The sequence below is a fragment of the Micropterus dolomieu genome, linkage group LG12 (genome assembly GCF_021292245.1).
Source record: "Micropterus dolomieu isolate WLL.071019.BEF.003 ecotype Adirondacks linkage group LG12, ASM2129224v1, whole genome shotgun sequence".
Taxonomy (NCBI): domain Eukaryota; kingdom Metazoa; phylum Chordata; class Actinopteri; order Centrarchiformes; family Centrarchidae; genus Micropterus; species Micropterus dolomieu.
Genome location: NC_060161.1, coordinates 22,022,673 through 22,034,027, shown reverse-complemented (window position 1 = coordinate 22,034,027; position 11,355 = coordinate 22,022,673).

Here is an 11,355-nt window from a genome sequence, read left to right as displayed (position 1 = left end):
CTCTTGATTATTTTACAGTGAATTTATTCTCTAACTAAGGTGATAAAAAGATGGTTGGATACAGGGAACATAAACATTTGCTGAACAATGAGCCTGGAGGTTCGATTGTGGGAAGCATTTGACTCATACGGTATAGGAGCTAATTAAAGTAAATTAATGCTATAATTTAGGAGTTAAAATGGACATCTGATCACAGAACATGTGTTCAGTCTTACTGCTTGTCGACAGTCTGCTTTTGGCCTGTTGCACGGGTCCCACACTAGCTGCCGATCCTGGCTTTTTGCTAGGGATTCTCCAGGGTTCTCCGTGTCTGATTGAAAACGCCTCCTCCGTCTGGCAATTCGGCTGTTTTCAGGTTTCCTTCGTTGTAGCTGGCGAGACCACGTGGCTTGGTCTGACCTCGGTGAAGTTGGCTCGATGAAAAAGGCTTAAAATGGAACTTGGTCGTTCCTGAATTAGTCCAGTGTAACTTAACGGACTGATAACTTTAACAAACAAAAGAAATAAAGAAAATAAAACAAACTGATGGCAGATCGATGTCGCGGCACTTCAGGTGTGTAGCTTCAGGCGAACAAAGGCCTGTTTGTTTCGCTGGCCGAGTCTGGGCGTGTTGCCTGGCGCGGCACGCTACGTGCGTGCCGAAGCGTCCAGAGAGCAGAGTGGAAGAGCCAACAGCGAAGAAGAGGAAGAGCGAGCGAGGTCGCGTGTCGCTCTTTTGTTGCCTGGGGCGTGGTTTCCCAGGGGGCGTCTCAGGTTTCCCAAGGGACTGCCTTTCTAATCTTAATGTCTAAAGAAAAGAAATCTATTTGCACGTATTATAATCAAATATTTTCCACAATTGAACCTCAACGGTCGAACGGTTGTACTGTTGTAGGCATTTGGTAACAGGAAACAATTGTCACATTATTGGTCAGGGTATTTATACATTTAACGGCATTTCCGACGAGGGGATGTAATACTTATTTCGCCGACTTGGGGGAGCTCAGGTTACATGAGGAAAGCTTGGATTAAATCAAAGATCGTCTCTCCTTAGGAACCGGGGAATTTGTTGATTCATCCTTAAATTCAAGCTGGCGATTAAGAGTATAGTAAAACATTTCTTTGTCATCATTTCTAAAGGGATTTTGTAGGAAAGTATTATGAACAAGCATTGATTACATTAGATGAAGGAGTGTCTTGCTGAAAATAAATTGCACAAGTAACTTCTTTTCAGCACTAATATCAACAACAGATAGCAACAACAGTTAACATAACTACTCAAATAGAGGCAAACATATTCAGGTAACTAAAGATTTAATTAAATGCTTTGAGTGTTTGGAGACTGCAGTCCTTTCTCATCCAAAGTTCAGTGTCTGGAACATGTCACACTTGGATGAGAAGGGTTTTCCTTTTTGATGTGGTAATAAAACAAAGAATAAGGTCAGTTGCCACGGAAACATGTGTGGGGCCAGTTTTGATAGGCTGTTCAGGGAGATGCCAATGGCTGGCTCGCGTCCCTTTGTCAGTTTAACAGTCAGGCCCCGCGTTATCAGCTTCGGAATCAAAAAGGTGCCAGTTTTATGGTCGGGATAGCACTTGGAGAAAGCAACTTTGACCCCTCCCCTTCTTCTCTGGGGAGGAGAAAGGAATTTAGGGTAGCTCCAAATTTATTCAATGAAAAATGCACAAATCCACACCGTTGTTCACTACACACGGGTTGGATGACATTAATTCGAGTGACTAAAACTCTGATTTATGTAAGTTGCATTATCCTCCAAAGGTGAATATTAGTCACCACTGGCTGGTAACTGTGGTAGTTTTTATTTGGTTTATAGATCACCATATATGTTGAATAATATTCCTTTTGTTTGCTTTGCATGTTTTTCATGTGCAAAATGTCTTCCATTTCCAGCCACAGCCGTTCAGTAAAGTTTGTTGCTGTTCTGATGCTTCTGATTGGTTCTAATGTTTGAATTTTCAGGGCCACCCGTCTGCCAGGTGCCTCTCAAGCTGTCTTTTTAAAATGGTTAAGAGTTGAAAACATTCATTAGAAATTTAGTATTTTAGTTATAAATTATAATAATTAGTTGTAAAAGTAATCAAAAAGTAATTTTATATATAATATGTTAAAATAAATAGTGTAACTTGGCCATTGCTTATCACTGGGAAACAATACCCTCAAACAAAATGAGTATGGGCCAATTAAATCTTTTCCCCTTTGAGATGAGAATGTGGTCAACAATGAAATGCTTGAAATGATGTTGACATAAGATGTTTTCTCAAATAGTTGGGTTAAAGTTGATGGTGTAGAGTACAAAGCTGGTCCTGTTGTTTGCAGTGCAATGGAAGAAGACACGCCTGTCTTTTATCAGATAAGTAACGTACTTTTGGTTGAAGATCACATTTATTTACTACTTACTTATTACTACTCACAGAAAATGCATTCAAAGTATTTAAAAGTGATGAAAGGTTTATAATGAAAATGTCAGAGCTTAAATTTTTATAAAGCGTTTGATTTTCAAAGCTCATACATTCAAATGAAAGTTTGTACATTATATTTATATGCATAATGTTTTGGATAAACGGTCACTGCAATTGTGAAAAGGCAATAATGATTTTTTTCAACATTATTTGTTTATTTTAATTCATTCTAAAAATTAATTAGTTATTTGTATAATCCCTAAGTGTTACTTTAACTCTGTTTTTGTGAGTTTTTCACATATTTAGATTTTACCTGTCCAAAAAATAGGGAGCCAGGGTGGGGGTTAATAAACCGAGATTAAAGTCATTAATGTGAAATTAATGTCATAAAAAATCGAAAATCACTCTGTTTTCTTCTGAATACGCCGAATCCAAGGCAAAGTCTCTAAGGTGCATGATAGCGATTGTGAGCTAAACTCAGAAGTATTTCCTCACTGCTAAATCCGATTGCAAAGTTTAATCTAACATTCCAGTGCATGCATAGCCTACTACACGGCAGACGTGTGTGTGAGGTTGCAGCCTTGCAAAGTGAAGTTTCTCTCATAAATGTGTGACTGTCAGAGAATAGGCTATTCAAGTTTTTTTACTTGTAGATTTATCTTGGTAATTAAATTCTGTCTCGGATTATTCCCCCTCTCCTTTTTTTCTATTGCAATGGACATCATGTGCAGTTGTACCTTTACATCTTAATCATATTACGCATAAAAGAAGAGCCCATAAAATAAATACAATAAGACCACTGTGAAGATAAGTAGGCAACAAATTTACTCAATGCGATGCCTCTCTGGCTTTGTCGTCTGCCACGATATTAGATTTAGCCGTTAACTTGTCTTTACATTCATAATTTCCTGACACTACCAATGTGCGTTCCTCTGGAGAAATACGAAGCATGCGCCGTTGCGAAAAAACTCTGCCTGCACGGCCAAACACAACCCTTTTATGCGAACGCGCACTACCTCTGATTAAGTTAACTCAACTAACCAACATCTTATCCACCGTCGTAGGACCGTTTAACTCCCGTGTAGGCGGTCAGAGGTTGTCAACCCTGAGTTTGCCTGATAACCCCATGTTAACTCTGAGTAGGTTGAACTCCCTTCATAGTACAGGCCACTGTTTGTTCATGCTTGTTTTGTACACTGAGAGTAATGTAAAACCAGAATCAACTTCCATATATATGAACACATACCTGGCGATTAAAGGTCATTCTGATTCTGTAGGGTCATGCAGATAGGAGAAGTCAAGGTCGCTGGGATGTGTCAGTCTGGGGTTATGATTTGTTGTTATAGTAGTAAACATTTCATTTGTCCTGGCTGCAACAAAGCTAACAGCAGAGGGAGACATCAGTCAAGCAGTGTCTGTAAACACACATTAAGAGCAGCAGTCTGCCTCTCATTTTTTTCATCCGTCCAACAAGTTTTATAGGCTTAATTATCACCACATGTATGCAGCCTCACAGGGTCGCCATAGCACTAGTTTCAGTACTCAGTTTTGGTCTTATTTATTTTGCCTCCCTGCATCAACAGGCTTGCAGGTGTTGTTATGCTGTCCTCACATTCATATTTGTTTAGATCATTTGTCATTTAGTTTGAAATGGTATGCAAAATAGCTGTCTTTCCTCGAAACTAGAATAACTGCCCCACGGTTGTATGCCTCTGTCAACCTGTCAAGTTGCAGGTTACATCCATGTCTGTCCAGACTAATGTAGCAAATAGTGAATACTTGGTAGGAATTTAATAAAATATATAATGTGTAAGCTATTTTTTTGGCTAAATGCAAGTTATCACTATATTGATGATCTATGCATTCTTGAATTGATTAATGAAAAAAAATCATAGTTGTATTGGCTAAACAGGTAATATTTGTAGGTATACCTGTTTAGCCAATTAGTTTATTACTATGTAAAGATGGACTCTTGTAGAGCAGAGGTACACAAAATGTTTTTGTTTTGTCCTGGCATTTTTAGATGCGAGACCTGAACTGAACTGTAGGTTGGGTGAGAATTCAGAATGACACAGGAAGTGACAGGCGGAATGAAGAAGAAGATAGACTGGAGAAGATGACCTTTGACCTTTGAGTCCAACAGCATGTTAATGCATCAGCCCACCTGGAGCTGTAGCCTACAGTTTCTGACTTTATTTATGTTGTCAAAATGTTTTTATCGTATGAACAATATACACTATATTGCCATAACTTTTAGGATGCCGGTCTTTACATGCACATGAAGGTTAATGACATCCCATTCTTAATCCGTAGGGTTTAATATGGAGTTGACCCATCCTTTGCAGCTATAACAGCTTCAACTCTTCTGGGAAGGCTGTCCACAAGGTTTAGGAGTGTGTTCATGGGAATTTTTGACCATTCTTCTGGAAGCGCATTTGTGAGGTCAGGCGCAGATGTTGGATGAGAAGACCTGGCTCACAGTCTCTGCTCTAATTCATCCCAAAGGTGCTTTACACCACTGCATCTGACGCTTTGCATTGCACTTGGTGATGTAAGGCTTGGATGCAGCTGCTCGGCCAAGGAAACCCATTCCATGAAGCTCTCTACGCACTGTTCTTGAGCTAATCCGAAGGCCACACAATGTTTGGAGGTCTGTAGCTATTGCCAGAAAGTTGGTGACTTCTGTGCACCTCAGCATGCGCTGACCCCGCTCTGTGATTTTATGTGGCCTACCACTTTGTGGCTGAGTTTCTATTGTTCCAAATCGCTTCTACTTTGTTATAATATGACTAACAGTTGACTGTGTGGAATATTTAGTAGTGAGGAAATTTCACGAATAGACTTATTGCACAGGTGGCAACCTATCAAGGTACCACACTTGAATTTACTGAGCTCCTGAGAGCGACCCATTTTTTTTCACAAATGTTTGTAGAAGCAGTTTGCATGCCTAGGTGCTTGATTTTATGCACCTGTGGCCATAGAAGTGATTGGAACACATGAATTTAATGATTCGGTGGGGTGTGTTCTGTGAAACAGAAACAGTGTGGTTGCATATCAGACCTGTAACAAGTGATACAGAAGTTGGTGGCGCATCTCCTCTTCAGACCCGTGGAGCTTTATGTGCTTATGTGACCACACTTTTTATTTTTTTAGAGCTCAGGGAACCAGAGAAACGGTAGGAATTTGTTTTAATGTTAGCCCTTAAAAGGAGGACGGTCTTTGGCTGATGTTGAGCTTGTAGTGAGCTTATAGCCTAAATAGTAATAAGATAATAAATAGTTTATTTCAGTCATAGTTAATAATTTTAACTTTCCACTGTAACGTCAAATTTGAATAATTTCTTCTGACTCACAACTTTAAGAAATAATTAAGCTAATATAGTGTCACAATCTGGCTCAACAGTAAGTGACAAAAGCGGGAAACCACACAGTCTGAAAATAATAATAGATATTTTAGTTAAGTATTTTAGTTTAAGTTAATTAAAAAATTATATAGGCCTACAATTGTAGGTGTCGGTCAGATCAGTATGTATGCAGTGTATGTGTGAGTGGAGTGTCTGGGTGTAGAACACAAAGAACCAAACAAAACAGAATTAGTCGGCAGGCCAGCAGAAGAGAGCGAGTCAAATCATCAAACAGGCTCCTTTAATAGCCACCTGAGACCCGTCTGCTCCAGTGTGTTGCATCTCACACGAGTGGCCTGTACTATGAAGGGAGTTCAACCTACTCAGAGGTAACTCAGCTTTATCAGGCAAACTCAGGGTTGATAACCTCTGACCACCTACACTGGAGTTAAACGGTACTACGAAGGTGGATAAGATGTTGGTTAAGTTAGTCCGTGTTAACCTAATTGGAGTGCACGTTTGCATAAAACGGGTGTGTTTGGCCGTGCAGGCAGAGGCGCATGCTTCATATTTCTCCAGAGGAATGCACATTGGTAGGGTCAGGAAATTATGAATGTAAAGACAAGTTAACGGCTAAATCTAATGTCATGGTGGATGACAAAGCCAGGGAGGCTGGTTGGCATTGCATTGAGTAAATTTGTAGCCTACTTATCTTCACAGTGGTCTTATTGTATTTATTTTATGGGCTCTTCTTTTATGCGTAATATGATTAAGATGTAAAGGTACAACTGCACATGATGTCCATTGCAATAGAAAAAAAGGAGAGGGGGAATAATCCGAGACAGAATTTAATAACCAAGATTAATCTACAAGTAAAAAACGTCTCAGGTTACGTATGTAACCCTTGTTCCCCGAGAAGGGGAACGAGACACTGCGTCGGTGACGACACTATGGGAACGCCTCTGGGCGTGGCAGGGCTGAAAACATGAATGAAACTACTCCAATCCTATTGGCATTGCTAGAACGGTAGCGTGTGACGGCGTAACTGGAGGCGTATATAAGCACGCCGGCACACCGGACACATTAGCTCTTTGCTATGAAGAAAGGCACTCCAGGCGGGGTGAGGTGTGGCCGACCGACGCAGTGTCTCGTTCCCTTTCTCAGGGAACAAGGGTTACATACGTAACCCGAGACGTTCCCCTTCGAGGGAACTCGAACTGCGTCGGTGACGACACTATGGGAACGAGAATACCCACTATTCCACGCCGAAGCCTCCGCCTGCCCCCCTCAGCGTGCAGAAACCTGTAGGCACGACTAGGAGGAGAGCGCATGGGTGCAGAAGGAAGGTCCAGACTGTAAAACCGGATGAAAGTGTGAGGAGTGGCCCAGCCAGCTGCCTCACACAAATCCTGGAGGGAAGCCCCTACGAGGAGGGCCTTAGAGGCCGCCATGCCTCCAGTAGAGTGCGCCCTTACGGCCATAGGTGAAGGTAACCCATGCACCTGATAGGCCAGGGAAATAGTCTGAATAATCCTTGCTGATCGTGTGTTTAGAAGCGGGGAGCCCAGCCTTGGGGGACCCGAAACACACCAGCGACTGGTCTGCTTTCCTCCACCGGGAGGACCTCAGAGTGTAAATACTCAGTGCTCTGACCGGGCAGAGCAGATGAAGTCTCCCGTCCTCCGCCGTCACATGAGGTGGGGGATGAAACGCCTGCAGCACCGTAGACCCTGCCAACCTGGACGGAACCTTAGGGACATAGCCCGGACAGGGGTGCAGGATGGCTCTGACCCTCCCCGGGGCAAACTCCAGGCATTGAGGAGAAACCGAAAGTGCCTGGAGATCCCCCACCCTCCTCAGAGAGGTGATAGCGAGGAGAAGGCCATCTTAAGGGTCAGGTGCTTGGCCTCAGCCGACTCCAGGGGTTCGAAGGGGGCCTCAGCCAGCGCTTCGAGAACCACCGCCAGGTCCCAAGTGGGAACCCTGGAACGAGTCACGGGTCTCATTCCTCCGTGCTCCACGGAGGAAGCGCACGACCAGTGGAAGCCTCCCCAGAGGCCCATCCCTCAGAGGGGTGTGGAACGCCGCCACGGCAGCCACATATACCTTGAGTGTGGATGGGGAAAGGCCAGCAGAGAAACATTCCTGGCTTTAGGAACTCCAGTACCATAGTCACCGGGCAGGTAACTTGGTCCACCGCCCGTTCTCTACACCAGGTGGCAAACCCATTCCACTTCAGGCCGTACGTCCTTCTCGTGGACGGGGCTTTGGAGCTGAGCAGCGTCTCGACTGTCCCCGCCGTTAGGCCCACCTCCAGGAACTGGGCCCCCTCAGGGGCCAGACCCACAGTCTTCACAGGGCGGGGCAAGGGTGAAAGACCTGGCCCTCCGCCTGAGACAGCAGGTCCCTCCTCAGGGGGGCCTGCCATGGCGGGCCCTCAAGGAGCGATATTATGTCCGAGAACCACACTCGGGCCGGCCAAAACGGGGCTACCAGCAGTAGACTGACACCGTCTTGACGGACCCGCTCCAGAAAAACATACAGGCGCAGCCTCGGCCACATCTGTACCATGGCATCCAGCCCTAGTGGGGCTGGGGGCGAGAGGGAGAACCACATAACTCCACCACCTCGGGGTGGAGTCTCCATTCCCCGGGCCTCAGCCCCTGTCTCGACAGCAGGTCTGCTCCCTGATTCTGGGCCCCAGGGACGTTTGTCGCTCTGAGGGACAGCAGTCTCTGCTGGGACCACAGGAGGATCTGATGTGCCAGTTGCATAATGGGCGCAGGCGCAGACTCCCCTGGTGATTCAAATAGGCCACCACCGCCGTGTTGTCGATCCTGACAAGGACGTGGCGACCGCGGAGAGCGGGCAGAAAACTCCTCAGAGCTCTGAAAACCGCCAACATTTCCAGGCAATTTATGTGCCAAGAGAAATGATGCTCCTCCCAGGAGCCTCTTGCAAAGCGGCCGTCCATGACCGCGCCCCATCCCGTGAGTGAGGCGTCTGTTGAAATAATTGTTCGGCGACAGATCGTTCCCAACACGGGACCTTGGGACAGGAACCAAGATTTCCTCCATACAGACAGGGAACGAAGGCATCTGCTCGTAACCCGTATCAGACGGAGCGGATTTCCCCTCGGGGAGAATCCCTTGGATTTTAGCCACCACTGCAGGGCTCTCATGTGCAGCAGGCCAGATGGGATTACGCTGGACGCTGCTGCCAGGAGACCCAGACTCACACACACGTCTGCCGTGTAGTAGGCTTTAGATTTGTAGCCTAATTATCTTCACAGTGGTCTTGTTGTAGATCAAATCTCTATTATGTATTTTATGGGCTCTTCTTTTGTGTAATATGATGTAAAGGTACAACTGCACATAAGGTCGATTGTAATAGACACGCTTAGGAGAATTCAATTATAGACTACAGATGGTAGGTCCGGGCACTTCCTGGTTGCAAAAACTTGACATGGCGGCGCCCTATCGGCCAAACTTGAGGCTTCATAACAGCAGTCCACAAATCAACGGGTGACGTCATGATGACTACATCCACTTCTTTTATACAGTCTATGGTTAATGGTAATGTTACACATGAAAACAACTGGTTTTAGATTTGGCTAGTTAGTTGTGTGGGAGCTGTGATTTAGGACATGAACAGCTAAATTTAAAGTTTAACGTTTATTATTTTAATTTGATAGGGACGACGAAATTGAACATAATTCCAATACAGACCATGAAACTGATACACAGAGTTTATAGTATAGGTTATAATTTTTAACTTTTGCCCCTAGGCTTTTACATGTAGGCTACAGTGCAGGCTATTTAAAATATAAGCTACACACCATGCATATGCATAGGCTGCCATTTTATTTGGGCCCGAACATGAAACATACAAGGAACCTATTGAAGCTTAAGGAATTTCTTTTCTTCTTCTTTCTGCAGATGAAGCACATTTTTGGCAGCCTAAACGTGCTGGAAAACTCACGAAACTTTGCATAAAATTCTAGTCCTGTATGTGTATGTATGTGTCATATGCTTTCGTGCATGGGTTAGGATTATTAATTATTTTTAATTTTGTTAAAAATTCTTTATTTGCTCCTGTTTTTCAGCAGGTTTTGTGTTCATGTTCAAAACTTTCTGCACATTCAAAATCTCTCTCACTAAAAATAATAATAATAATAATAATACATTTTATTTCTATAGCGCTTTTCAGGACACTCAAAGACACTTTAAAGTAAAACCAGAAGTTATGAACACTTAAAACAGATTAAAAACATAAATAGCATAATAAAAAATATCTGTGTTCTCTGACATGTCGAGAAAAAGTCATAATATTACGAGAATAACATCATCATTTAATGGAAATTCATAATGTTTTTAAAAGTCTATCTGCCCTATCCTTACTCTGCTGTGCATTACATTATTGCTCTGCTGTTATGGTAGTACCCTCTTCAGACTGTTTGACAGACAAAAAACCGTGTGGGACTGTAATGGGTGAGACAAAAACCAACTAACTGAAAACACTTCAGGCAGAAATCTCACCACAGAGCCACCCACATGTTAAATTAAGCACCTCTGATAAAGTACAACTTACAGGTGCTTCAGTGGGAAACATCCTGGAGCAGTGACTTGGGTCCAAAAAGAGCAATTTTGAGCCTCAGTTTTTAAATTATCGCAAAACTCTACCAGTTATTATCAGCCTGTCACAAACTCACAGCGCAAGAGTGAGTCCACTTGATTACTATCACGGCATGCGGCGGTGTTTCAGCTGGGCTGAAATGAATTGCAAGGCGATGCTATCTATCAGTTGGTTTTCACTGCATGACAAAACTTATCTGTGGCAAACAATGTGTGAAAATTGTCAGTTGCTGGAGTCTCACACACATGCTCTCATGCATGAGAGTAGTCAGCACTGATGTCAAGGACCCCCCTAAATAGACACAAATTAGATCACAGACCCCCATCTGACAGGATCTTTGCTTTAAGATGTTTTACTACAGAAAGCGCATAAACCCCTAGACCACAATACTAATACATTTTGTCATTATGTTACTTACAGAAGGAATAATAGTCTAGTAATAAAGTAGTAGTAAAGTAGTAATAAATGATTCTTCTTTTCACTCGGGACCCTCTGGGACCCCCTCAAGGCACTTTGAAAACCACATTGGGCAAAATTGAGTGATAGTCTACTGTCTGCTGGGTTTTGCTCTCACAGCAGCATTAGTGAGGTCGGGGAGGAATGTTTGTTTCCGGGCTCACAGCTGGCTTTCCTGTTCAATCAAAGGGTGGTGTTTGGGGTTAAGGGCTGTGGTGTCACCATACTTGTTGTCAAAGAGAGATGAGGAAGAAATCAGCATTTTGTCCTTCACTTTGCTCATATGACAAAACAAAGTGTGACTAATGTTAATGGGTATAGAGGTGCTGTAACCTGTCCCAGCATGCATTGCTTGTAACCCAACTTGTGCATTGTCAGACCATCACAAGGATAGCTTTTTAATACCAGCGCATGCACAAACACTTTGTTTTTTCTTTAATATAATTTGCTCAAAAGGATGTAGTCATGTACATACATTAGGTATGTAAAGAACACTTGGTCTTTGTTGTCACTTGCATTAA